This window comes from Microtus pennsylvanicus, chromosome 1, assembly GCF_037038515.1.
Source record: "Microtus pennsylvanicus isolate mMicPen1 chromosome 1, mMicPen1.hap1, whole genome shotgun sequence".
Taxonomy (NCBI): domain Eukaryota; kingdom Metazoa; phylum Chordata; class Mammalia; order Rodentia; family Cricetidae; genus Microtus; species Microtus pennsylvanicus.
This window is the reverse complement of record NC_134579.1, coordinates 176,880,268-176,903,939: the sequence shown is the minus strand read 5'-3', so window position 1 is coordinate 176,903,939 and position 23,672 is coordinate 176,880,268. Positions and strand designations below refer to the sequence as shown.

The following is a 23,672-nucleotide window of genomic DNA, read 5'->3' as shown; positions in this document are numbered from 1 at the left end:
CTCTGACCTTGGATGGGCTCCTGTCGTGACTTACCATCGTCCTAGCAGAGCCATGCAAAGCAGACTTGAGCCCAAGTTGGCTCTGTTTTCTACGACTCTTGTCTGAGTGATACTGTCCCACTCCATAAATACCAAGAGTAGTCAGGAAAGCATTTTGTTTAAGCAAATCGCTAGGGTTTTTTACTTTGTTTAAACTCTTGGAGATGGAGATGTTGCAGAGAAATAACACTTAGACTAATCAAACCTTTTAAAAAGCTGCTATCTGAATCTATGAGGCTGGGAGCAGCTGAGTCTGTCAGGCCCACAGTTGTAAAGAGGGAAGGGGGCTGGTTCATTGACAGATCAACCAGCCCCTCTGCAGAGAGAAAACTGGCATGCTGTCTCAATTAATTAAAAACAAACGAACAAGCCAGCCAAATACTTTTTAGCATTCTCCCAGGGAGTGAGTTGAGTTTTCATTGTGGTTTTAGTATTTCATCAATTAAATAATTCTGTTTTAAGCTGCAATGATCAACATAAAATGTGATCGGTTCTTACAGATGTTACACATATAGCTCCCAGAAGAGCCCAATATAGTCACTCCAATTGTTTCTCCGTTTTATTCATAGGGAACTAGAGTCACAGAGAGGTTGGTAATCAATCTATCAGACCAGACAGTAAGTAAATGGCAGATGTTTATGTCCACGTACATGCGTGTTCATAAAAATGCTTTATTTACCTTAGAAACACCATAAGAACCGACAGAGTGGTTTGACAAAACTAGAACAACATATAATTACTTATTTTAGCAATACTTTATCCTCAACTAAATCATGGAAATTAATCATCATTCGATTGTTTTCTCTTTTCCTTTAGTAAAAAAAGAAAAGAAAAAGAAAACCCCCAAGATTCTGTGTTTTATTTTCATTTGTAAATTACTAACTAAATTTGGAAATTGTGTCTAACTCATTAAGTGAATCTTTGTGTCTAAGTATGAAGTATGCTGAGCATGTTGCAGCAGAAAGATGGGGAAGCCCTACTCTAGGGCTATTGAATTATTAAGTATTATTAAGAATTATTAAGTATTATTAAGTACTAAATTGAGCTAGTTTTTTCTACCAGGTAGTAAGATAGCTCAGGACCTGTTTTCCCCACCAGGGCTCCTGAGGCGCAGCCTGTGGATCTGTGAACTTTAATTATCTTTCCATGTTCTGCAAGATCTCAAGGCAAGACTGCATGTGAGCTTGGCTTGCAGTAGCTTGGCTTTTGGATGCCTTTTGTATTTGGCCCATGTAGACCGTTTCTATTACCTCCCGTATCTTCAGACTTGATATTTGTAGGTAACATCCTGACAAAGATACTGTTTTCTTACTTTCAGTAAGATCTGGTCACAAAAACACCGTGTCATTATTCTATTTGATTTCTCTTCCTTCCCTTCCCCTGTCCTCTGAGGAAGCTATTATGAGCATAGTGGTAAACTAGTTGCTTACCGAGAGACCTGCTTCTTGGTTCTCTCCAGCTTCTTAAGATTTTGTTTCAAACCATCTCTTTACAGTCTACAGGCTCCTTTATAAACTGGAAGGTAGGCTAATTCACTAGTCCTTTGGTGACCCTTCCCAGATTCACGAACTAAAATTTGATCAACCCATGGGGAGCTCTTCTGATAAAAAGTCTATTCCTTAGAAAATCAAATCATACCAATTTCCAAAACCTTGTCATTCCATGGGAGTCCACCTAGGACCTGAGGCTTGGCTTTAAGAACCTAGAGTATATGATGACTCTAACTTGTTCTAAGACTCATTGGAGCCAATACTGTGACTTTCTGCAATTAAACAAAGATTTTCTAAACTAGCAGGAAAGGTATGGGCCTACGTTGCATACATTGAACATTTTATAACATTGTGATGTATCTTGAAATAATTATAAATATTAACTTTATTTCATGTTTATTTCTAATAGTGAAGTAGATTTTTTTTCTTAATCAAATTGATTTTTAGTGTACTATGGAAATATTTTTCAGTACACAAAGGAATACTTATTAAATTGTGAATCTGTGTGTGTGTGTGTGTGCGTGCGTGCGTGTGTGTGTGTGTGTGTGTGTGTGTGTATGTGTGTGTGTGTGCTTATGATGGTCAAGAGTTCATTAACTGGGGCATTCAAATTTTTCATGACCATCCCTATTTTGAACAATATTTTGCATTAGGACATCACTTCAAAGATTATATTGTATATGGTTTTTTTAAAAAAAATGATTATTTTCATTTATATTTTCCCAATGTTTTCATTTAAACTAAAGGAAATGATGTAATCACCTGGCAGCTGATAGGGACATTTTTTTGGTTGCTTTTGTTTTTGTTTTGTTTTGCTTTGTTTTGTTGCCAGCTTAGATGAGCTTTTGCTGTTTTCGCTATTAAATGTTTTATCCACTCTCAGTCCTGTGCACCAAATAGCAATGACATGCCCCAAATTCATAAAATAAGCATTGGCAAAATTAGAGTAGGATTCTTCATCATATTCATTTGTCTAATTAAAGTACATTAAATGACCCCAGTCTCCAACTGAAAAGCTTGAGATTTCATCTGAAACTTTTCGGATGAGGGGGAAATGGCATTTTGCAGTCTTGCTGTTATTTTAGCAGTGGGCATTTTTTTCTGAATTCATATTTTCACAGTGAGGCTCAAGGAAAGGGGGCAGCTGGCAATGGGAATTTTCTAATTTTTGAAGGCTGCCACTAGTAAATATTTTAAAGGAGAAGTGGGGAATTGAGTCCATTAAACCCATATTTTCTTAATTATCTTCTCAAAACAAGAGAATGTAGACTTTGTCAAATGCCCAAGGTATGTAATAGGGGGAAGGGTTGGGGGGCTTTGAGGACACTTTGTCATTGCTGACTGGTTTTGAAACGCAGCACGGGCTCTCTTGAAGGAGGCATTGAGTGATGGCTGTGTTATTATAATGTAGTACTTCTCAGGTTTGAAAATAGGAATACTATTTTTTGCCAGCATCCCCCAGAACATGAACTTATTGCTATGACGTGTGCACATCCCTCTAAAATCCAGGTCATCACCTAAAGATAATTGGTTTCTTTACTTCTCTTTTGTCAAAAATAAGCATTTCTTTGTGTCTTTCCTGTGGCAATGTTTTGTTCTAAATCTTGGGAAGATTTTCTACTTCTGTTCACTTGGTTTTATTGAAGAGGATAACAGACAGGCCCACTCCCTCAGGATTCAATTCCGGTTGTTAAAACAGAATATATATTTTGTGTGTGGTGTTGTACACTCACATTTGTAATTTATAAATATAGGATAGTTTTGCCAAGCATAGATAACTGCTTACTGGGTTGAATTTAAAACAAGCAGTATTTTGAATTGGGAAGGCTTATATATTTGGAGCCAAAATACCAATAGAACAAATTGAATTTCGTTATTTATGTATAAGCTGGAAAATATGTAGAGAACCTAATTTCCTTATATGCTGTCTTGAGAACTCAGTGCGGGGGGGTGTCGGGGACGGGGGCAGCTTTTCTTGTAGCTGGAACAAATTCTTATTCAAGAGCTGCATTTTAACTGAGATCTTGTAACTAGTGGTCATTTCATAGCCTCGGTGTTACGAGAGATGACCAGACTAGCATGTGTGCCTCCCCAGTGGTGCTGTAGAGGGTGGCTGTGTTAAGTTACACAATGCCTCTTTCAAACGAAAACCAACGTTGTGCTAGCAGATTAGATTTTTGTATAACCCAGTTTCTGTAATGATAGATGTCCAAGTTTGATGTCTGATGTCACTACTACTGGTAGCAGGGGGACCCGGCGTTTAATTTTCTCTACCTTGCCACAGAAACTCACCTCTGTGGTTTGTGGAACCAAGCATTTTACCACTCCTTTATTTCTAGGCATAAGTCAAGCGGGGGTGTGGAGAAGGTTTCTATTAGATTTTTGGTTTTCTAAAGTGTGTTCTTAATTTAAAATAATGTAGTTAATGTGCCCATTATTCATGTCTATTACCACACATGCAGCCTGGGCATTCCTAATAATTATTCTGTCTCTCTTGATAAATGAGTTCGTTTTAGCTATATTGTTTTATCCCTTCTTTCTCTTGGTGAATTTTCTGAGCCGACACTGGTGGGGTGGATATATTAAGTTAGTGGGACTGTCTGTAGCGTGTGTTCTTATTGCTCACCGTCAGGGGATGTGCTGGGACCAGACTGCTCTCTCTTCAGCGATGGTCTCATTAGTCTGCAGGATGATGTACGTAGGACCGCTCCCTCACCTGTTCCCTCCCACTTGATGAAACTTTATGTACCCACTATCTTAATTATCTGGCCAAGCACATACTTGTACTTATGAGTTACATTATAGTTTATATTCTTATAATTAAGTTTTAAATTTCTTTGCCTGAAACACCATCTTAATTAGGAATAATACATAGCTTAATGTTTCCTAACAAAGAAAGATTATCCTATATGGATGGTGATAACCCTCTTACTGAGTTACTGAGTAATACTTGAATGCTGTAAAAATGCTTATGTATTTTTACTTGGGAATTTTAACAGAAAAACTAGAGAAAATTGCTTCCTGGCCTAAACTACTTTTAAATTTTTTTTAAACATTTGACTTCACTTGGTCATTGACGTGTATATTTCAATGTTTATTTATATTTGAGTCCCATTTTTTTTAAGTTTTTCATTTCAGATCTAAAGGAAGAGCACTGTTTGCAAATGAAGCCAAGTACAGCTCCATACTTTAACTAAATAGGTGGGATATTAACAATATCAATAAATACTTTCTGAGCAGAAGGAGAGCAAGCTGATTTAGTGATTTCCTGGTAAAGACAGCTTATTGCTTAATTATCTTGCAGTGTTTTTACCAGTCATCTAAGCACGTATAAACACAAAGCTTCACCTGACAGTTCGTGTTTATTTATGTTCTCTGGAGCCTTTAGGAGCCCAAAACAACTTCTACCAACTCCAGAAGAATGAGTTTTTCTACGTATTTTAAGTTGACCTCCTTTTTTGAGCTAATCTTTCCCCAGATTGAATTTTGTTATTACTGGGTTTCTATCTTAAATATTGAATTCACTTAGCCACAGCGATTCTCCAGAAAATGCCGGTCAACCTTGCTTGAAGATCGTTAAACTGGTATGCCTAGTGATGATGTCATGAATTAGAATCTCACAGCTCTTAGGAACAAGGTTTGGTTCTGCATAACACACAGCTGCCTGGACATAGGAGAGGAGGGTGAGTGGGAGGAAATCACTTATGCTAGTGGTCAGGAAAACGGCCAGTTTCGCCCTAACCTTGTCACAGAACTCAGATCTATAAAAAGGTTTCTATGGAAAGAAATGAATGTAGTAAGTGAAGTGATGGGAAGAAAGGTTGCATGTGAGTCGGGCATCTCCGAGGCTGTCTTTCTTTCCCCCGGTGGGACTTTGTTGGGATTATACATAGCCTCAGCTCCTGGGCCATCCCGTAATCCTTTCGAATACTCTGGCTGACCCGTGCAAGTCAGACATTCTTATTTTAACTCGAGAATATGATTGGCAAGTCCTTGACCCATGCTTTCATATTATTTGAAGAGTCCCTAGTCGTGCAGGTCCTCCTTAACAAGTCTGGACTAGTTGACTGTAGTAACTAGTCTGTCAGCCATTTGATGGGGTTCTTTTCTTCTTCTCGTGCAGTTGAGACAGAGTTTCATATATGAAGCAGGCCTCAAATTGCTCACATGCCCAAGAATGACCTTGAACTTCTGATCCTCCTAGCTCTCCAGTGCTGGGATTACAGCCCAGCACCACTACACCCAGTCTATTCAGTGTTGGGAGCATACTGGGCTAGCACTCTGCCAGCCAAGCTGCTTTCCCGGCTACAGAATTTTTTTTTTCTTTTTAGAAATTACAACTCTAATTAGCAGAGAATTACTTTACCAGGTACAATTTTGTAAAATAAAAATAATCTCTAAAGTGAGAAAAAAATAAACAGAATGACAACCTCTTTCTAGCTGCTACTTGGCCATAGTTAAAACTAGTATTTATTGACATTATCACTGTAGCTTTAAAACATGGGCCATTCTCTTAGCTCTCTTAAGTTTGTATTCTCATAACTAAATCTAAAATAACAGCAATAAAGTTGAACTCAAAAGATTTTTGTGGAAATCCAATTAATACATAAAAGAAATGCTGCAGAGGAATATGAAAGAAATGCACATTGGATTCATTCCTAATGTATGGCCCTGCTCTCAGTGTTGAGGATAATGGGATACATAAAAATGGCATATAAAGTGAAGTAGTCAAGGACGTATCATTTCAAAATATACTGAATTGGCATATTAATTATTTCGAGCTGAACTTAGCAAGGAGCAGAAGGACCAGCTGACCAGTCTTTTCCTATAGGCAACACCTTCAATAATTTGGGGGGAAGAACTGCCCTCCACATTCAATGGGAAAAAGATGGCATTAGTTACCAGAGAATGGTATTTGGTGCTGGAATGAGCTAAAATTCATGGGAATGACCCTTACCCCCAACTAGTACTTCCTCTCCAGATGTCTCAGTGAACCCCTGGAATTGACTGCCCTAGTTGAGACATTCATATGCCCTGCCATTCCTTTGCATCCTACTGTTCTCTCTGAAAGGTATAAAACATTTTGTTTTGGACTCATCCTTACGCAAAAAAGTGAAAGACTTGAATGCTTTTTTTCCCTATTCATCAACTTTGTATTAATGGGGTTCTTACATGTAGTCAAAAAGCTTACAGAAAAACTAAGGTGAAGGGCAGAGGGTCTCTTCTACAGCATCATAATGGACAGCCAGAATTAAACTGGTGGGAGTAATCCCTTATGATAATCTTTGGCTTTTAAGCACAAATTTCCCCTTTCTGAAGCACATTCTTCTTCCCTTAGCCAAGAAAGGAGCTGGTAGATCTAACAGGAAACGCAGAAAGAGTGTCTCTGTGTAGTCCATGCGACTTCATGCTCAAGCTCTTAATATTTTTTGTTGTTATTTTGGGTCTAATATATGAGACCAAGGCTTGAAGCTATTGCCTAAATTCTTACTTGTTTTTTTTTAATTTTCTGTCTCTATTAATTAGCACTGCTAATTCAAAGTTAATTTGGTGCAATAAGTGTTATGCTCTTTTCCCAGGCCCAACACACTATCTCTTGCTTAATTACTGTGCTACGAACCAAATTGCTGAGAAGGTGTGTGTTATAGCCGTCAATATTCACATAGACCTGTTTCCCAGTTCTTAGGTTATGCTAATTCTGCTAACTATGGTGTAAGAAGTTTTTCCATCTGTGAGTTGCTTTTATTGGTTAATGAATAAAGCTGTTTCAGCCAGTGGCTTAGCAGAATAGAGCAACATGGGAAGTCCAAGCAGACAGGGGAGGAAAGAAGGTGAAGTCAAGGAAAAGCCATGTAGTTGCCACAAGAGACAGACGTCCTCACCAGCAACAGCCAAAAACTTTACCAGTAGGCCACGACCTTGTGGTAAAATATAAAATAATTGAAATGGGTTGATTTAAGATATAAGAGCTAGCTAGTGATTGGCCAAGTTTTAATTAATACAGTTTTGTGTAATTATTTCAGGTCTGAGCAGCTAGGAACGAACGAGCAGCCTCCAACTACATAACTATAGTTACTTTATGCTACTGACTCTCAGCTTCTACCTTTTAGGATACCTTGGAAAATTTTTAAGCTCTGTCTCCATCATCCTCTGTTCCATCTGTTTAAATCAATTTAGGGTAAGGTCCCAGTGCTTAAGGGCATCCTAATATTAAGCTAAGGCCTCTAAGAATAGCTTTGTTTCCTATCTCAGCTGCCTTAGAAATTTTTTTCTTTATTTAATGGCAATCAATTTAATTATTGAATAAACAAATACCAGAAAATGAGTGTATAAAAACCAACTTTAGTAGAACCAAACTTTTCAAACTTCACAGTGTTTGTGGCTTGGAGAGCTTGTTCGGGTGCTGCATCCCCTGTGCCCGCTTTACAGTGCAGTGGCATTTAGTTAGGCTTGGTAACCTGCTTTTCTAACCATGTTCAGTCTGATTCAGAAGCTGCTGTTGGTCCAGGACGAGACTCTGAAAGCCGTCCTTATGGTGAAAAATCCATAAGCCTCAGCGGTTCTTAGAACCTAACTTCTCAAGGTGGGCATCTCCACTGTTTGAGGGGAGGTGCCATATTCTGTATTGCTTCTGTTAGTATTTCTGCAAATTTCCCGTTTGCCTCTAAGCAGTTTGTTGCTTTTCAAAGAAAAAAAAAAAAGTTAACTTCAAATACTGATTTTTAAAAAAAGTAGATTTTGCTTGTGCTACTCCCATACTTTGCTTGTCTGCCTTTCGTTTTTCTTTTTCCTTTTTGATTTTTTAGTTATATGTAAAGACAAGATGAAAATTGACCCTTACTGGCATAGAACAAAAGGAAAGTTATTTTTAATTAAATTTAAATAAGAACTTCAGGGTAACTCTTTAATAGCAAAGCCACTTCCAGAAGAAACATAGCTGGGGCTTCAGGCTTCATTAGCAGCAGTAAGGAATCCGGAAGGAGGACCCAAAGAGAGAAAAAGCCCCTCCTCCCACCAGGTGAGAAGGGGACCAAGATCTCTCTGAGAATAGCTAATCCTCTCATTGATCTTTGAATCCTTAGATCTCTGCCATGCATTCAGAAGCTTAACCAAATTAAAGACATTTATTTATTGCGGTGGGTGGGAAGAATAGCGGCACGCGCTCTCAGTGTGGTTTGTGTGCAGCCTCCTTTATGAAAAAGTAAAGAACTCACAATCTGAACACAGGATGCTTTGGTGTTGCTGCTCCCCCAGGGTGAAGCAGTGGGGATCTGAAGAGCCACAGGATGCCTAAGCATTCCTTTCTTCCCACCTATGTCATAATCGAAGTTGACACAGGTAAATGGATTTTAAAGTGTCTTTATTCTCTCATGGAAGAAGCAGACTCTATCTGCCAGTGAGCACACATTTGGAGATGCTCAGTCCTTCTGCACCCCAGCCTCCCTCCTGACCAAACTCTCATCCTCACAGTCACCTGCTATGCTTCTAAAACCACGGGGGGGGGGGCAGAAAAATTGCCATCTGAATGCAGTGCCTTAGTTGATGGTGCATTCAACCAAGAATTAGGTGTTTTTAGGTATTTTTGTGCTTGCATTAGGAAGTACTCATTTTAAGGGTAAATATGAGTACTTAAGTGTAAAGATTTATCACAGGTGGTATCCAGCTTACCTAAACCCCTTCAGAAAGTACTTATGTATCAACCAAAGGGCAGGCGCCAACTACAGAAGCCTACTTTACCCGCCAGTTTCAGGCACAGAGAACCTTATTTCAAAACACAGCAGAGTGGATTGTTCAGTGTGGTCACTTCCTTTCCCATAGTAGTTAAATAGTTACTTCGCCCTGTGTTAGATAATGATGTTCATGTGTGCTTGGGTACCAGGAACTCAGTAGTATTTAAATGCACAGAGCTAGTGTTTCACAGCTTCAGCTCGGTTCACTCTGTTCACACTTTTATACAACTGCTAGCAAATCAGCCCTGGCACTTTTCAATTTCTGCTGTGTGTGGAACTTAGATTAGGGACAAGTCACAGCAGATAAATTCGTCCAGTGCCTTTGCACAATGGAGTGCACTTTTCAAGGAATTGACTTCCCCAGTTTTTTAATGAGCTAATAGTCAATTTTCCTATGATTGATCTCAAGACTAGATTGTTAGTGTGGGGCGAGCCTTTCAGATATGCAATTAATCGAGTGGGAAAGTTTATGAAGGAGTTTAAAAAGACATTTGAAAATTACACCAGGCACAAAGGTACTTTATCAGCCCTTACAATTGTGAATCGTTATAAATAATCAACAGAATGCACTCCGTCTTTGAGTGGAGGTTGAAAGCACGATAAAATACTCAGACTTAGCCAATAATTTTTGAAGGCCTCCCTGTCTCACTGGTACATTAACTGCACGGTGTCTCCTGTTTGTGCACTGAAAGCTTCAGTTGATCCGTTCTGGAAAATGGGATGAGTGATAATTGATAGCGGGCTCTGATTAGCTACAGAAGGAAAAGTGATGGGGCAGTCCCAAGAATTAATTGTAATTTACGAATCTGGAAATTGGCGTGCAGCTGGGCATGGGTACAGGCGGAGCGAGCTGGTGATTTTGCAATCACGACAAATTATCTTCATATGTGAGGTGACGAGTTGCGCATGTCCCGTTCTGCAGTTTTGAGTAGCGGACCAGAAAGGCTCTTGAGAATGCTCGTATTGCCCTTTTTATCCTGCAAATGTCAGTGGGAGTTTAACATGATTAATTAAGCTTCGCTCTCCCTCTTTGTCATACCATGTCATAGATTCTATGGAACATTTGTACAAAACAGTGATTACTGGTAATTGACCTGCATGTGTTGAATAATTTTAAGATGCAACCGAGAGTTTAATGTACCTTGTAAATTGAGAGGCTTCCAATTAAGTTGAGTTCTTAAGATAATCACTTTCAAAACTAATCAAGTAATAGGACATTAGTAAAGCTCGTATTGACTTAATTGTGACAAATTAATAAACAGACCCGGCGCAATTACTGTAATGGCTTTAACAGTGAACAGTTGTCCAAAATTTAGGAATAAAGCTGTTCTTCCCCCTCCACACACACATCCCAGGAAGCACAATCAAAATTCCATAAGCCAGCTTAAGGTGCATGCCGTTTCTAACAGCTGTGTGGGGGAAGTTGCACAATCAACATGCATTCGTTTGTTTCTCTTCAGCTATGATTACATGTGTTTATTCAGACATCATGGAATCTGCTTGCCCAGCTCTTTGTAAGAGGTCCTCCTTGTTTCTTGGATAGACTGTTACAGGTTCTTGGGAGGGCTCTTGCTGTGCTCTTCCCTGACCTATGTTGTCTTCTTCTGTCCCCTAGATACTTCACTTCTGTATCTTTTTGTACACGGCAGGCACTCTGCAAATGGACATCGGAAAATTAATGAATTGTCTGTTACAGATTTTCCATAATTTTAAAATATTTGACAGTGCCAACTCCTATAATGCTGGTGATTGTGCTCAAGTAAGATCAGCAGAAAGAAAGGGCAGCGGAAAGGCCAGCAGCATAAATCAAAACACTAAAGCCATATGGAAGATGCTGTTTTATCGAATATTTCCAAAGTGTCATCACAGGCCTTTCTCTAAGCTGTGGGTTTCCTTTTGGGGGATGTAGGATTGCTATGTCGTATCAGTTTGACAGGAAGAATATTTCCCACAGGACCTTGAAATTTAACATGAAGAGGGCCAGCGGGGTATGGGAAGGGTGCTCTCTGGCACCCAAAAGAATAGTTCACATCGACACTTCAGTTCCCCAGGTGGTTGTGGCCAGTTTAGCATTCTTTCAGCTTTCCCCAAAGCAGGGTGGGGGCCATCGTTGCCTTTGGCCCCTCGTGTAAAGAAGTGTGTGTGATGTCTGCACACATTTGTAATTCTGGCAGTTCTCCATGGACTCAGCTTATAACGCACAGCCCTCCACAAACCAGGCAGGATTGTGACGGCCTGGGAGTAATTGTTATCATCTGGGACAACAAAAGGACATGAATAATGAAACCACCCAGCTGAAGAAGGATTATTTAAATTATTAAAATACTCGGAAATGAGACTGGAATAAGGAATAATGTGGCAACTGCCTATATTGAGAGGTATCTAGTTGTGTTTCTTAAATTGAGTAGGGAAAAAAAAGAATGCTAGCAATGTATTAAGGAGAGCACTTTTAGCTATTTATTTATGTGTGAATTGCTGTAGCTAATTACAAGATCTAGCAGGTTGGCACTCCACAAATACATCAAGACCGTGAGCAGTAGACTTTAAATTCTTCCAGAAGCTCTCTTAGCAGTAAAATGTTTTTGTGTATCCACTCAAAAATGCAAATATGCCTTTGTATTTATGAGCTATGTATACTTGTGCTATATGAGGCCATGATTGTCTTTAGACTTTCAAAAGTGGAAACGGTAAAAGTGAGCAGTAGCTGAAGAATCAGATGTTTATAAACTACATTAAGAACGATTTCAGCAAGGACCTTGTCAGATGAGAATGGGTTTAGAGAGGGCATTCTTTTTTGAATGTTTGGTTTTCGTTGTCATTTAATGCTTTTATTTTCTGATGCTTATCTCACAACAGGACTTTAACCTCTGTCCCAAGCAGAACAGATGCAAGAGTATGTCAGGGGAAAGTGAGCTATTTGTCTTTACATGTGGTAAAAAGTTCAAAAAGAACCTGAAGATAAGATGGGACGTCAGCATCTCATTCTAATCCACTCAGTCCCACCTCCTCTTTCCTGCTTTGTCTGGGACAGACAGACTGATGTGCCTTCTTCTTCTATCTTTAAAGGAAGGAGTGAAGAGTTGGGAGATGCTTTAATTGATAAAATGTTGGCCACACAACCATGACTATTGTAATATGAAAACCTGGCACACACATTAAAGCCAGGTGCAGTGGCACACACCTGTAACCCCAGTGCTGGGGAGGCAGAGTGCTGGACCTGGCTGGCCAGCTGGTCTAACCAAGTCGCTGAGCCTCAGGTTCAGTGATAGACACTGCCCCAGGAAGTAAGGCAAAAGACTCACCTGCTGCAGACCTCTGGCCTTGGCATGCACATATACACCCACACCCGTAAACACACAAAGAGCACACAAATGCACAAGGAAAATGGCGTGCTGCCAGACTTCCCTAAAACACGTACACTTTCAAATGATCTATTTTTCCAGTTACATAAAGAATTTTCTTAAATGTATTGTTAAGAAGTTTCACTCCTGATACTGTTCATTCTGTAAATTAATGGGCAAATGGTTTGTGTATATAATTATAATAAATACGTATGCATATATACGCACACACAGTTTTCATGAAATCAGGAAGCCCTGAAATACTGCCTCTGAAAACACAAGGCATAAATGTCTGTTTTTGAGCCTACACAAATATGCTTAAAAAAATAAATGAACTACCTCACAAAACATTTTCATAAGCACCTGGTTTCCAAGTATTCTTTTATTAGACTGATTTCCTCAATGGCCTTTTATTTTATTCATATAAAATTGCAGCTTTTACTTGAAAGGGCAGGTGTATTTTTCTCCTTTTTCTTTCCTTCTTTTCAAACTAAGCTGCTTATCAGCAGCCACAAAAAAAGAGAGAGGAAGGAAGGAAGGAAGGAAGGAAGGAAGGAAGGAAGGAAGGAAGGAAGGAAGGAAGGAAGGAAGGAAGGAAAAGCATGAGCAAATTTGAGGACACTTTTGTTTTTTGCTTTCCAAGACATGGTTTCTCTGTGTATCCCTGACTGTCCTTGAACTCACTCTGTAGACCAGGCTGGCCTCAAACTCAGAGCTCTGCCTGTTTCTGCCTCCCGAGTACTGGGATTAAATGTCGCACCACCACTGCCTGGCGAGGAGACCTTTACTGTGATGTGGCCATTCTCGATTCAGAAGTTCTCCGTATGACGAGCATTAAACCGCCACTTCTTGCAGAGCATCATCCGGGTCAGCTTCCTGCTCTCGGGGAAGCAGGGTGCTGTAAATGTTCTGCTGTCTGTTGGTTTAAGCCGGACTCAAAGCACAGCACATCAGAGGTCATTGAAAGCTGTTGCGTATTGCCCCCTTCCCATCACGTCATCTCTTTATGTCGCCTCTAGGACTCACCAACGGACAAGAGCAGTGTGTGTCCGAATATTTCATTTAATGAAGGTTTTCTTTTTTCTTACTTTTAGATAAAAAATTCAGAAATAGCAGCTTTGCTAGTTTCTCCTTGTACTCTAATTAAAAGTCTTGCCCTTGGCTTCAAAGGCTCCTGCCATAAACAGTAAATATCCGAAGTGTCATTTACCTTTGAGCCCAGACCAGTTTCTCATCACTCGGCGATCTGTAATGGCTACATTGTCTCATTATGTTAAGTGGCCTTTGATCTTGTTTAGATTACTCTTGAGAACTCTTCTTTAATTGGCTTAGAGGAAAGTCCTCAGTTACTTTTAACTTGATGTAAATATTACAAGACTAAATAATCTGGTGCCACATTCTCTTTGACTTGTCTCGGTTTTCTCCTCTTTGAAGTGGAACATCCATGGTGGTGTGCTCCACATCCACGGTGGTGTGCTCGTAAAAGTTGGTAATTAGACAAAGATTCTTCCTTGTGTTGTTATCATTGGAAATAGCCCAGAAAGGGAGAAACACACACCATTTAAATAGTGCTGCAGAGTCAGAAAATGGTGAAGGATGCATGAGCCAAGTGATGTTTTTAAAACAACAGCAAAGTTGGTACTAGTGGCCAAGGTTTTTGCTACAGTTAAAGTATCAAACTCCTAATCTGATTTGTAATCACTCACTGCATACTTATATTAGAAGCTTAAGAGATAGAATCCATATAACAAGCAGAGTCCTGTGTGGAATAATACTTAAGAACTGTTTATTTACTTTGTGAGCTTTCCTAAAAGATGGAGGTAGTACCTAGGTCCCTTTGCAAGGTAAATACATTTCTTGCTCTGTTGATCCTAAGCAGTGAGTGCCACAGGCAGCAGACAGCCACTGCTTGATGGAGGAAGGTCATTGGTTAAAATAAAAGAAGCTGCTTGGCTCTCATTGGTTAGGAGATAGGTGGGAGGAGTAAACAGAACAGAATGCCGGGAGGAAGAGGAAGTGAGGTCAGACTCGACAGCTCTCCTCTCCGGAGCAGACACCTCAGGGAGAAACGCCATGCTCCAGGCTCCTGGGCAGACACATGCGATGAAGCTCTGAACTAGAATCTTCCCGGTAAAACCGGTGCTCACAGATTATTAGAGATGGGTTGATCGGTATATCAGAATTAGCCAGTAAGGGCTAGAGCTAGAGGGCCAAGCAGTGTCTTTTTATTTAACCAATGACCTTCCTCCATCATTTCCCCTTTTTCGGTTTAAACAAAAAAAGGCTTTAACTTTAACATAGCAAAATTACATATAACAAAACAGTTATCAAGTAAAAGTTACATCAGAAACATTTATACATATAACAAAATTGACCGTAAATCTCTATCAATAAAGCAAAATCTATACTAATGCAAATTATTCATGTCTATATCAACTGCTAATTCCTGATTCCGCTGTTCTCCACAGTATTCGAAGGCTTCTTAAAGTCCTGTTAATTTATTATAACCTGGTGGAGAAATAAACGGCCAGTTCTAGAAGTGTTGGAACTGAATTCATTCTGTACCTTTTGACTTCCCACTGGGAGAAGATCGGAGGAAAACCTTCTCTGTGCTTCCCTGGGACTGTGAGCTCTCCAAGTGTCTGTCTGCAACTACTCTATTCATAGATAAACACTTTGCCAATTATGAAAGGTTCTCCACAGATCCAACTGAGGTCAACATAACTCACAGAGATAAAGTTCATCAGTAACCCTAAGCATTGCTGTTATGGCCGTTACCTTTGGTTATGCCCGTTCCCATTATTTAAAGCTAAAAGCAAATATAAATTTACAGTGTGTATACTTGAGTTAAGAAATATAAGTGGCTCAGCAGTTAAAACAGTGTGCTACTCTTGTACAGGACCAGAGTTCAGTTTGCAACACCTACATCTGGCAGTTCGCAACCACCTCTAACTCCAGCTCCATGGAGATTCAATGCCCTTGACTTCCATTGGCATCTGCACTCAAGTGCCATAGGCACATACACACACACAAATAAATCTTTTCTTATTTAAAGTTAAGAATGGGAAACTTCGTAGCATCTTTCTTAATAAAAATGATAAGGGTATGAAAATCTCCTCGATCTCTCTTCTGAAATAAATAAACCTGAGTCTTTGTAGACGTCTTCTGTAGAACTAGGTTTCCTTCCTCCGTGCAATCTTTGTAACTCCCTTTCTTCGCTCTTGCCTCCCCATTTGTGAAAAGTGAACACATTTTGAAGCTATATTCAGGAGGCGTCTTTCTGATGGAGGGCACATTTCTCTAAAGTTCCATCCCTTCCTTCCAGGCCCCTGACCTTCTCCCTACTCTGCCTCGAGTTTCCTGTTCCTCACAGCCTCTCCTTGGCCTTCCTCACCCTTGCCTTCTGTACACACGCATCTGTGAGCTGTCTCCCGTGAAACATCTCAGCGGCTGTTATCCATGAGCCCTGAATTGTACACATCACTTCCGTTCTGTCCACTTACTTCAAAAAGGTTGTTTACGCCAACCCTCATTTTCCCCCTGAAAAGCCCTCCGCACACACATCCTCCTGAAAGCTTGTCCTGTGGGCCGTCTTCCCTCTGCCACATTCTCTTCTCTCTGCCTGGTTCTCCACTGTTTTCTATGACTCCCACACTTCTCTTCCCTTCAGTTCCCATCTAGAGGTAGGGGAAACAATGAGAAACAGAAATGGGAGAGAAGATTAATTGTGAGAATTGGCGCATCCCACTACAGGGACCAGGAAGTCCTACTGTCTTCCTGGGGCAAGCTTGAGACCCAGGAAAGTGGGTGCTGCAACTCAGACTGACTCTGAAGACCTGAGAACCAAGAGAGCCTTTGTGCGGTGAGAGCAATTCAAACACTGAAAGTCAGGAGCTCCCACAACCATGGGCAGGAAAACATGGATGTCTTAGGGGAACTGAATTCACCCTTTGTGGCCTATCCAGGTCCTCAGAGAGCTGGGTGCTGCTCACCCAGCAGATGAGGGGGTATCTAATTCTAATTTTGATCACCTCAAGAAAAAGAATGCTCTCAAGATACAGCCAGCAATATTTGACTATTTGGGTATCTCAACCCAGACCAGTCAACATATAGAGTTGACCATCACAGACCCTCACTATGGTTTACTTCAACAAATGCTTCTTCCTGCTGCTCGTTTCTAAGCCAGTTCTCGAAGTCCCAGACTATCAAATTGTTTTTAATAGGATCTTATTATCACTTTCTCGTCTCATCTTCAGTGTTTAATTGGTGCCTTATTTATGAAACCAAAGTTACCTGGCAAAAATACTACATAATCTATTCCTCTGAGAGATAAATCTCTGCATTTTCTCGCTGTTGTAATAAGTCCATTTTTTTCTGTATATTTCTATTATTCTGTCTAGATCAACCTCCCTTCTTACTTTGGTGTTCAAGCTCATGAGGCTTTACCACTTCCAAGGAATTTCCCCTCTGCTCGTGTCTACAGTCATGGCTACTACACTCATCCTCCATATTTCCCTGATATAAACAGAGACAGCTCGTTCTTTTCCCATGTCACCCAGGCCCAAATAATCACACAGAAACTATATTAACTACAACGTTGTATGGCCTATGACTCAGCATATCCCTAGCTAGCTCTTACATCTTAAATTAACCAATTTCTATTAATCTGTGTATCGCCACGAGGCTGTGGTTTACAAGGTGAGGTTCTGGCATCTGTCTCCTTGAGCAGCTACATGGTGTCTCTCACCAGACCTGAATGCTCTCTTGGATCAGTTCAATAGTGTGTGTCCAGATTGTTTAGTATCTAGTTGGACATTGCTACCTCTGAGCATCAGTGAAAAACTGCAAGCGATGGGAAGGCTGTGACACACATCTTAATGCAACTCTGGAGCGTGGCAGGTAGCTAGTGTAAGTAGCTGGTCTGCACCTCGAATCAGGGTAGACTCAAGAAGTGGGGGAACATAGGGAAGCTTCTGCTGCCCCAGCTCAACACCTTGGAAGCAAATGCATCACGGATCTCTCTACCATGTGTAAGATCCCGACACTCCTTATTCCAAATTTTAATGCTGTTTTCACTAGTGAATTAAGTCTTTAGATCCAGCTGCAGCGGAAGTCGCTTCTAAACCTATCCTACTGTAAGTCCTGGGCATCATTTCAACCCCCACACCACTTCCCTCCCTGACGGATCCTTTCCTGTACCAACACCTTAGTTCCGTACTCCTGAGGTCATCTTTAAATACTTTCCCCTGGCATCCGATGTGTCATCAAATCCTGTGCACTATATTTTTATATTTTGATACGTCTCATAATCAGGCTTCTTTCCCATCTCCCTTTCATTGCCCTGACTGAGCCTCTATCAAGTCAATTGTGCACATGAGCAAAAGCTGTGGAAACCATCTACGGGCAGCCAGTTTCTTCTCTCTCCATTTCACTTGCATGTATTTGTGTGCATGCATACACGTACACACCAATGCTCACTATGTATTTGTTAACTGGCTTGACTCTAGTAACCATTTCAGTGTGTGAATATGTGTGGTATCAAAATATTTTGTTCACCTCAAATATAAATGAGAACTTCTTTAAAAATGAAGATAGACTGATTTTTTTGCAAACTGATCTTGATAATTTGCTAGCATGCAAGCATTTTAATCAAATGACTGGGTGGGAAATAGGAATGTTTAACCATGAGTCTTTTGTCCCGCAGCACATCCGGAAGGATAAAAGTGAAAACACTGTGGAAATGTCCCTCTCAGTCACAGCTGCTTTCCACTGCTTACAGTGCATGTCTTGTCTTTGTTTTTGTTTTTAAACTAAAGGTAAATTTCTTTGTATAAAAGCCCCCCCCCCACACACACACACCCTCAAAAAAACCGATTTTAACACTGGTTAAAATTTTAAAGAACCATTATCTTCTTTTTCTTATTGTGCTAAGAGTCCTCGAGTGTTCACCCAGATAAGAAACCACATAAGCAGAAGCCATGGAAGTTGAAGGGCCTTGTGACCCAGAGTACAGCCTTGGAACTGTTAACTAAAATTCCGTGTTTTAAGTCATAAATACTCCAGTTAGGGTTTCCTTGGCTGTTCTTGGGTTTGGTTTAGTTTAGAACTTGCACAGTGCATATCCCCGTCTCTGGGAATTATGGTGTCTGTGCTAATGTCTGAGACAAGCCTTGCCAAGCTGCTTTCCCTGTGAAGACTGTTTTATCCAGAACAGAAGGTAGCATACTGATCTGCATTCCCTGACCCCCGGATGCTCTTCGGTAATCATTAATTTGGATGAGTGCTGTTATTTGTCCTTCCAAATAGTCATCTGGGTGACCATATTGTCCTAAGAATACAGGGCTTGCCGAGATATATTTAGAAGTAATTTGGAGATAAGTCATTTATGTTATACTAATGAGAATTCTATATACTAATAATATAGAAAGTAGAATAATCTCAAAGAGTTCCCTTTGCAGACTCTTGCATTTTTGCTTATGTTTAAGTTCCTTTTTTAAAAATCAGGTTTGCAGTTGGCTGATATAAAAACATTGAACATGAGAGTGTCATAGGGACAAAGGTATAATTGCACACACATAACACATGTAAAAGACTGTGTATACACTTATTCTTACCCTCTTTTGTTTTCTTAATGAGGCTTACAGTTTATAAAACCTTAAAGCCATCTTCATTGATGAGGAGTTGTGTCATTTGTATTCAATTCCATCTTCATTGATGAGTATGTACATCACTTGTATCTATGCAAAGAATTTAATATGCCATTCTCTATTGCTTTTAGAAAGTTGTTTAGATTCTCAGTTTGTAGTAACTTCGTGACTAAGAAAGTAAGAGATTCCTTTTATGTTTTTTCAGTTTCTTTGTTTTTCCACTTGCTTGGCTAGATTTACTCCATGATTTTTTAAATTTCATATATGTATAATTTATTTACATAATCCCCTCCCCTCAGCACTCCATGTCCCCCCCTCAAATCCATGATCTCTTTTTTGTTCATTCTTATTATTCTATGTCTAGATGAATAAATATATAAATATAACATGCTAAATCCATTTAGTATTACTTATATGCATATGTTCTTAGGCTTGACCAGTTGGTACTTAATAACTAATTAGGGAAATGCATATTTTCCCTGTTCCTTCACTGAGGAGTGGGACCTTCTAAGACTCCCCCATCCACATCGGGATGTCAACTGGTGTTGCCATTATTCATGTTTTGTTTAAGCAGTAATATTGCTGAGAGCCCGTGGCTATGTTCCCTTTCATAAATATTTTCAATAGTCTCAAAGTAGATGTCCTGGCCCTCTGGGACTTAACAGTCTCTCTGCCCCCTCTCCCACTGTTTTCCTTGAGCCTTGGGTGTTGTAGCTGTTTCAGTTGGGGCTGAGCAAGGTCGGTGATCCCTTACATCTTGACTACTTGTAGCTTTCTGTGGTAATGTGTGTCTGCTGCAGAAAGAAGCTTCCCTGATAAGGGTGAGAGCTACACTTGTGTGTAGGGATGCAGTTAGAGGGTGCCACTTGTGTGAGGATGTGGTAGCAATAACAGGCTCTCCTCTAGGTTCAGTGACCTGGCCAGTCACGGGTTGTTGGCTCCATTGAGAATACCAGTCATGGATTCCCTCCTATTAATCAGCCCTTCAGTCCAGTTTATAGCTGTTGGTTACTTTCAAGTTATAATTGCCACCATTGCAGCTTTGAGGATAGCTTGCCCTTTGGGCCCTTTCTGATTTCAAAGTGTCATGCCTAGGTAGGACCATTAATTACTTTATTCTCTTAGCAGCCTTGAGATACTATGAAAGCTCGTCCTCAGAGAAACTTCCAGATCAGCTCCAGCTCACGTCTTCCAATCCTGTGTCCGACATGTGTGGTGTCTTCAGAATAAATTCTGAGAGGCAACCAAAGGCACCAGCATTAGTCCTATTATTTTGTCATTGTTTGGACTCTCCTGACTAATGGCTGGAAGGGAAATTTCGCACGCCTGATACTAGAGTTTTTGTTAGACTGTCTTCAAGTGGGACATTATCACCTCTAGTATCGTAACTCTTTAATGAGCATGCATGCACATACGTATCAAGTAATTTTAGCTAAACCTATAATATTATGATTCCTGCAGCTGTTTCAAGCACCCCTAGTGTTTCTTTAACGTTCTAACCTGTGAAACAAATGTGAGGTATTTATTCATAGATTTCTCCTTTCCTGAATAGCAGCAGCCTTATGTATTCTAATAAAGTAGTCCATGCTTCACATGGAAATGACAAACTTAGATGGCTAAATTTCCCAGGGAAAAAAACATAGCAGCAGAAAAAAAAAGATAATAAAATGATGTTTAAGAGCGATCAATACATATTACTAAAGAAACTCTTGGGTCGATACGACAGTGTCATGGTATTTTCAGTATGATCATTTGTATTGACTGAAGCTTTACTTCCTTGTAGACATGTGAAACACCAGTAGGTTAGAATGGAGCTTATCAGATTCTTTCTCTTGAACTGGAGGTAAAATTTTCTTCAATTAAGTTAACAAGGAATAAATATGCTGGCGAACGATCGATAAGTAATTACGGAGGAGCTGTGTTACAGCAGTGCCCCTGAACCGCGCCTTTTCGCAGGTTTACATCAACACTGTTTAACTTTTAGTTAAATGCATTAAGCTTGGTGCTAAGGCATAGAACGTTTTCATGACTTTTTCCAGTTATTATTTACATACAAAAGGGCGCCCATCTGAAATATAAATTTCAGTGCATTTTGTCAAGTTCAGAGTGCAACCAAGATAGACAACTTTTCCACAAAACTCTCCAGAGGAAGTGCTACCTTCTGTTGCTCCCCCCCACTCCCCGGGAACCACCTTTAGCAAAGGGAACTACTGACTCCGTATTCTATCAGGTTTCTATTTGCAGAATGGCTTTTACGATTCATGAACATTACTATGTATTTAATAATTCTTATTTGTTGGTGAACAGCATGCTGTTGTATACATGTACCATCATTTCTTTAGCTATTTGCCTTTTTATGCACATTTGTGCCATTTCCAGTTTGGGGGGACCATAACAATGGCTTTTTATGAAAGTTCATTTCCATATCTCTGTGTGAACACTTCATGTATTCATTTAGGCAAAAGCGTGGCAGTAGAATTCTTGAATCGTGTCATTTTTTATTCTTTATCTTTTTCAGCGTTGATTCCAAGGTAAACAAATTTAGAAGATGAAATGACTGAGATATCTTAGGTCAGGGGGTTAGGTTTTTGCTGACAGCATTTTTTTCCTACCCAGAGATGGGGCTGGTCTACTAGCAATCACTTAAAAGACATTAACACTTACTCTAAACACAGTGGTCCTACTGCCAGCAGCCATGCTTACCCTGTGTGATGTAGACGATCAGGAGAGCGGAAGTGAGAAGCTCCCACCATCTGCAGTACCCCAGTTTCTTCTTTCCCATATTTATCTCTCATGTTAATCAAAGATTCTTACTATTTTGTTTTTAGTTGATTTATCTTTGATGTGTTCATTGTCTAATGTGTGTGTGCACTTTTAATTAAATGCATTAAACTAAGAGCTAGGGAATCAAATCTATTTTTAACATAGGAGTCACAGCCTACTTAGAACCAAAATTGAGTTTTGGGTAAATTAGAGGACCTTCGAAATAGGATGTTATCTTTAGAAAGGGAAAATTCAGAAACATCAGGTAGGTAGATTTATATAAGGAAGGAAAAATGGGGAAAAAAGGAAAACAAAAAGAAGATAGACAAATAGACAACAGACAGATGGGTGACAAATAGATAGTGGGTGGGTTGATTGATTAAATATATGAGATGATAGATGATAGATAGGTAGGTAGATAGATAGATAGACAGACAGACAGACAGACAGATAGATAGATGATAGAGAGAGAATGATAGATTTTATGTTCACTAACATAATTTACTATTTCCACCACCCCTAACACCCTCTATCAGATATGTTAACTCCTGTAGCTGTCTTTGTTAGTACTTCTAGTATTTATTTTACTGCATATTTGCTGGTGGTATATGGTCTTGGAGTTTTGCTTATCTTAAAACACTTTCCTCTCACTCTTGGATGAAAGCATCTTTGTTATTTGAGTTACTTGTTTTTCAGATTTTTAAATTGATTTTTTTAATTTAAGAGCGTGTGTGTGTGTGTGTGTGTGTGTGTGTGTGTGCACGCACACACACACACACACACACACACATGGCCCTGTCTATATATACTCTGTGTATGCGGTACCCACAGCGGCTAGAAGAGCTCCCAGGTCAATGGAAAAGGAGTTGCATGTGGCTGTCAGCCACTGACAATAGGTGATGGAAACTGAACCTGAGTCCTCTATAAGAGCAGTGAGTGCTCTTCACCCCTGAGCCATCGCCTAGCCCCTCAGATTTATTCTGAAGCTGCCATTGCAGTCTTGTAGCCTCCAGTGCTTTCTGCTAAGAATAAGGCAATCTTGTCAGTGCCCTGTGGGTAACATGTTATTCATTTTCTCGCTACTTCCAGAATTTTTGTGGGCTATCAGAAGTTTGACTTTGATGCGCGTGTCTGCTAAGTGGGGGTCTCTTTGTTTTCACTCTGCTTGAGTTCCCTGGGGATTTAGAGTAAATTCTAAAGGATTTAGAGTTCTCACCATTATGGGATCAGATGGTATTTTGTTTTGGTGTTGTTGCTTTGTTTAATACGCCCATTATTTTCTCCCAGAGCGACGGTCATACTTTCACAGGTCTCTTAAGCATTGCTCATTTATATTTAATCTCTTTTCTATGTTTTTCATAGTCATTTTTATTAATTTCTTTTAACTTTCTGTTGCTTCTGCCCATTCATTTGAATGTATTTCCTTTATTTCTTTAAAAGCATTGAAAGAATTGCTTTGAAGTCATTCCTAAATCTGACGTTTAGACCCAGTGACATCAGTTTCTGTTGGATGTTCATCTGCTCGAGCATAGGTCACATTCTCCTATTTCCTTGCTTATCTGTGATCTGGGTTATGAATATGGTCAGTAGCAAACCACAGGACCCTCCAAGGGTGGTCTGATAGCTGTGCATCAGGGAGCCAACTCTCAGCGCCAACCATCA

General features: G+C 39.9%; 1 protein-coding gene across 2 annotated transcripts in view; it reads left to right on the top strand.

Moving 5' to 3' along the window:
• Window positions 1-23,672, top strand: part of Man1a1 (mannosidase alpha class 1A member 1) — a 177,453-nt gene that overhangs the window by 104,574 nt on the left and 49,207 nt on the right. The window lies entirely within an intron of this gene.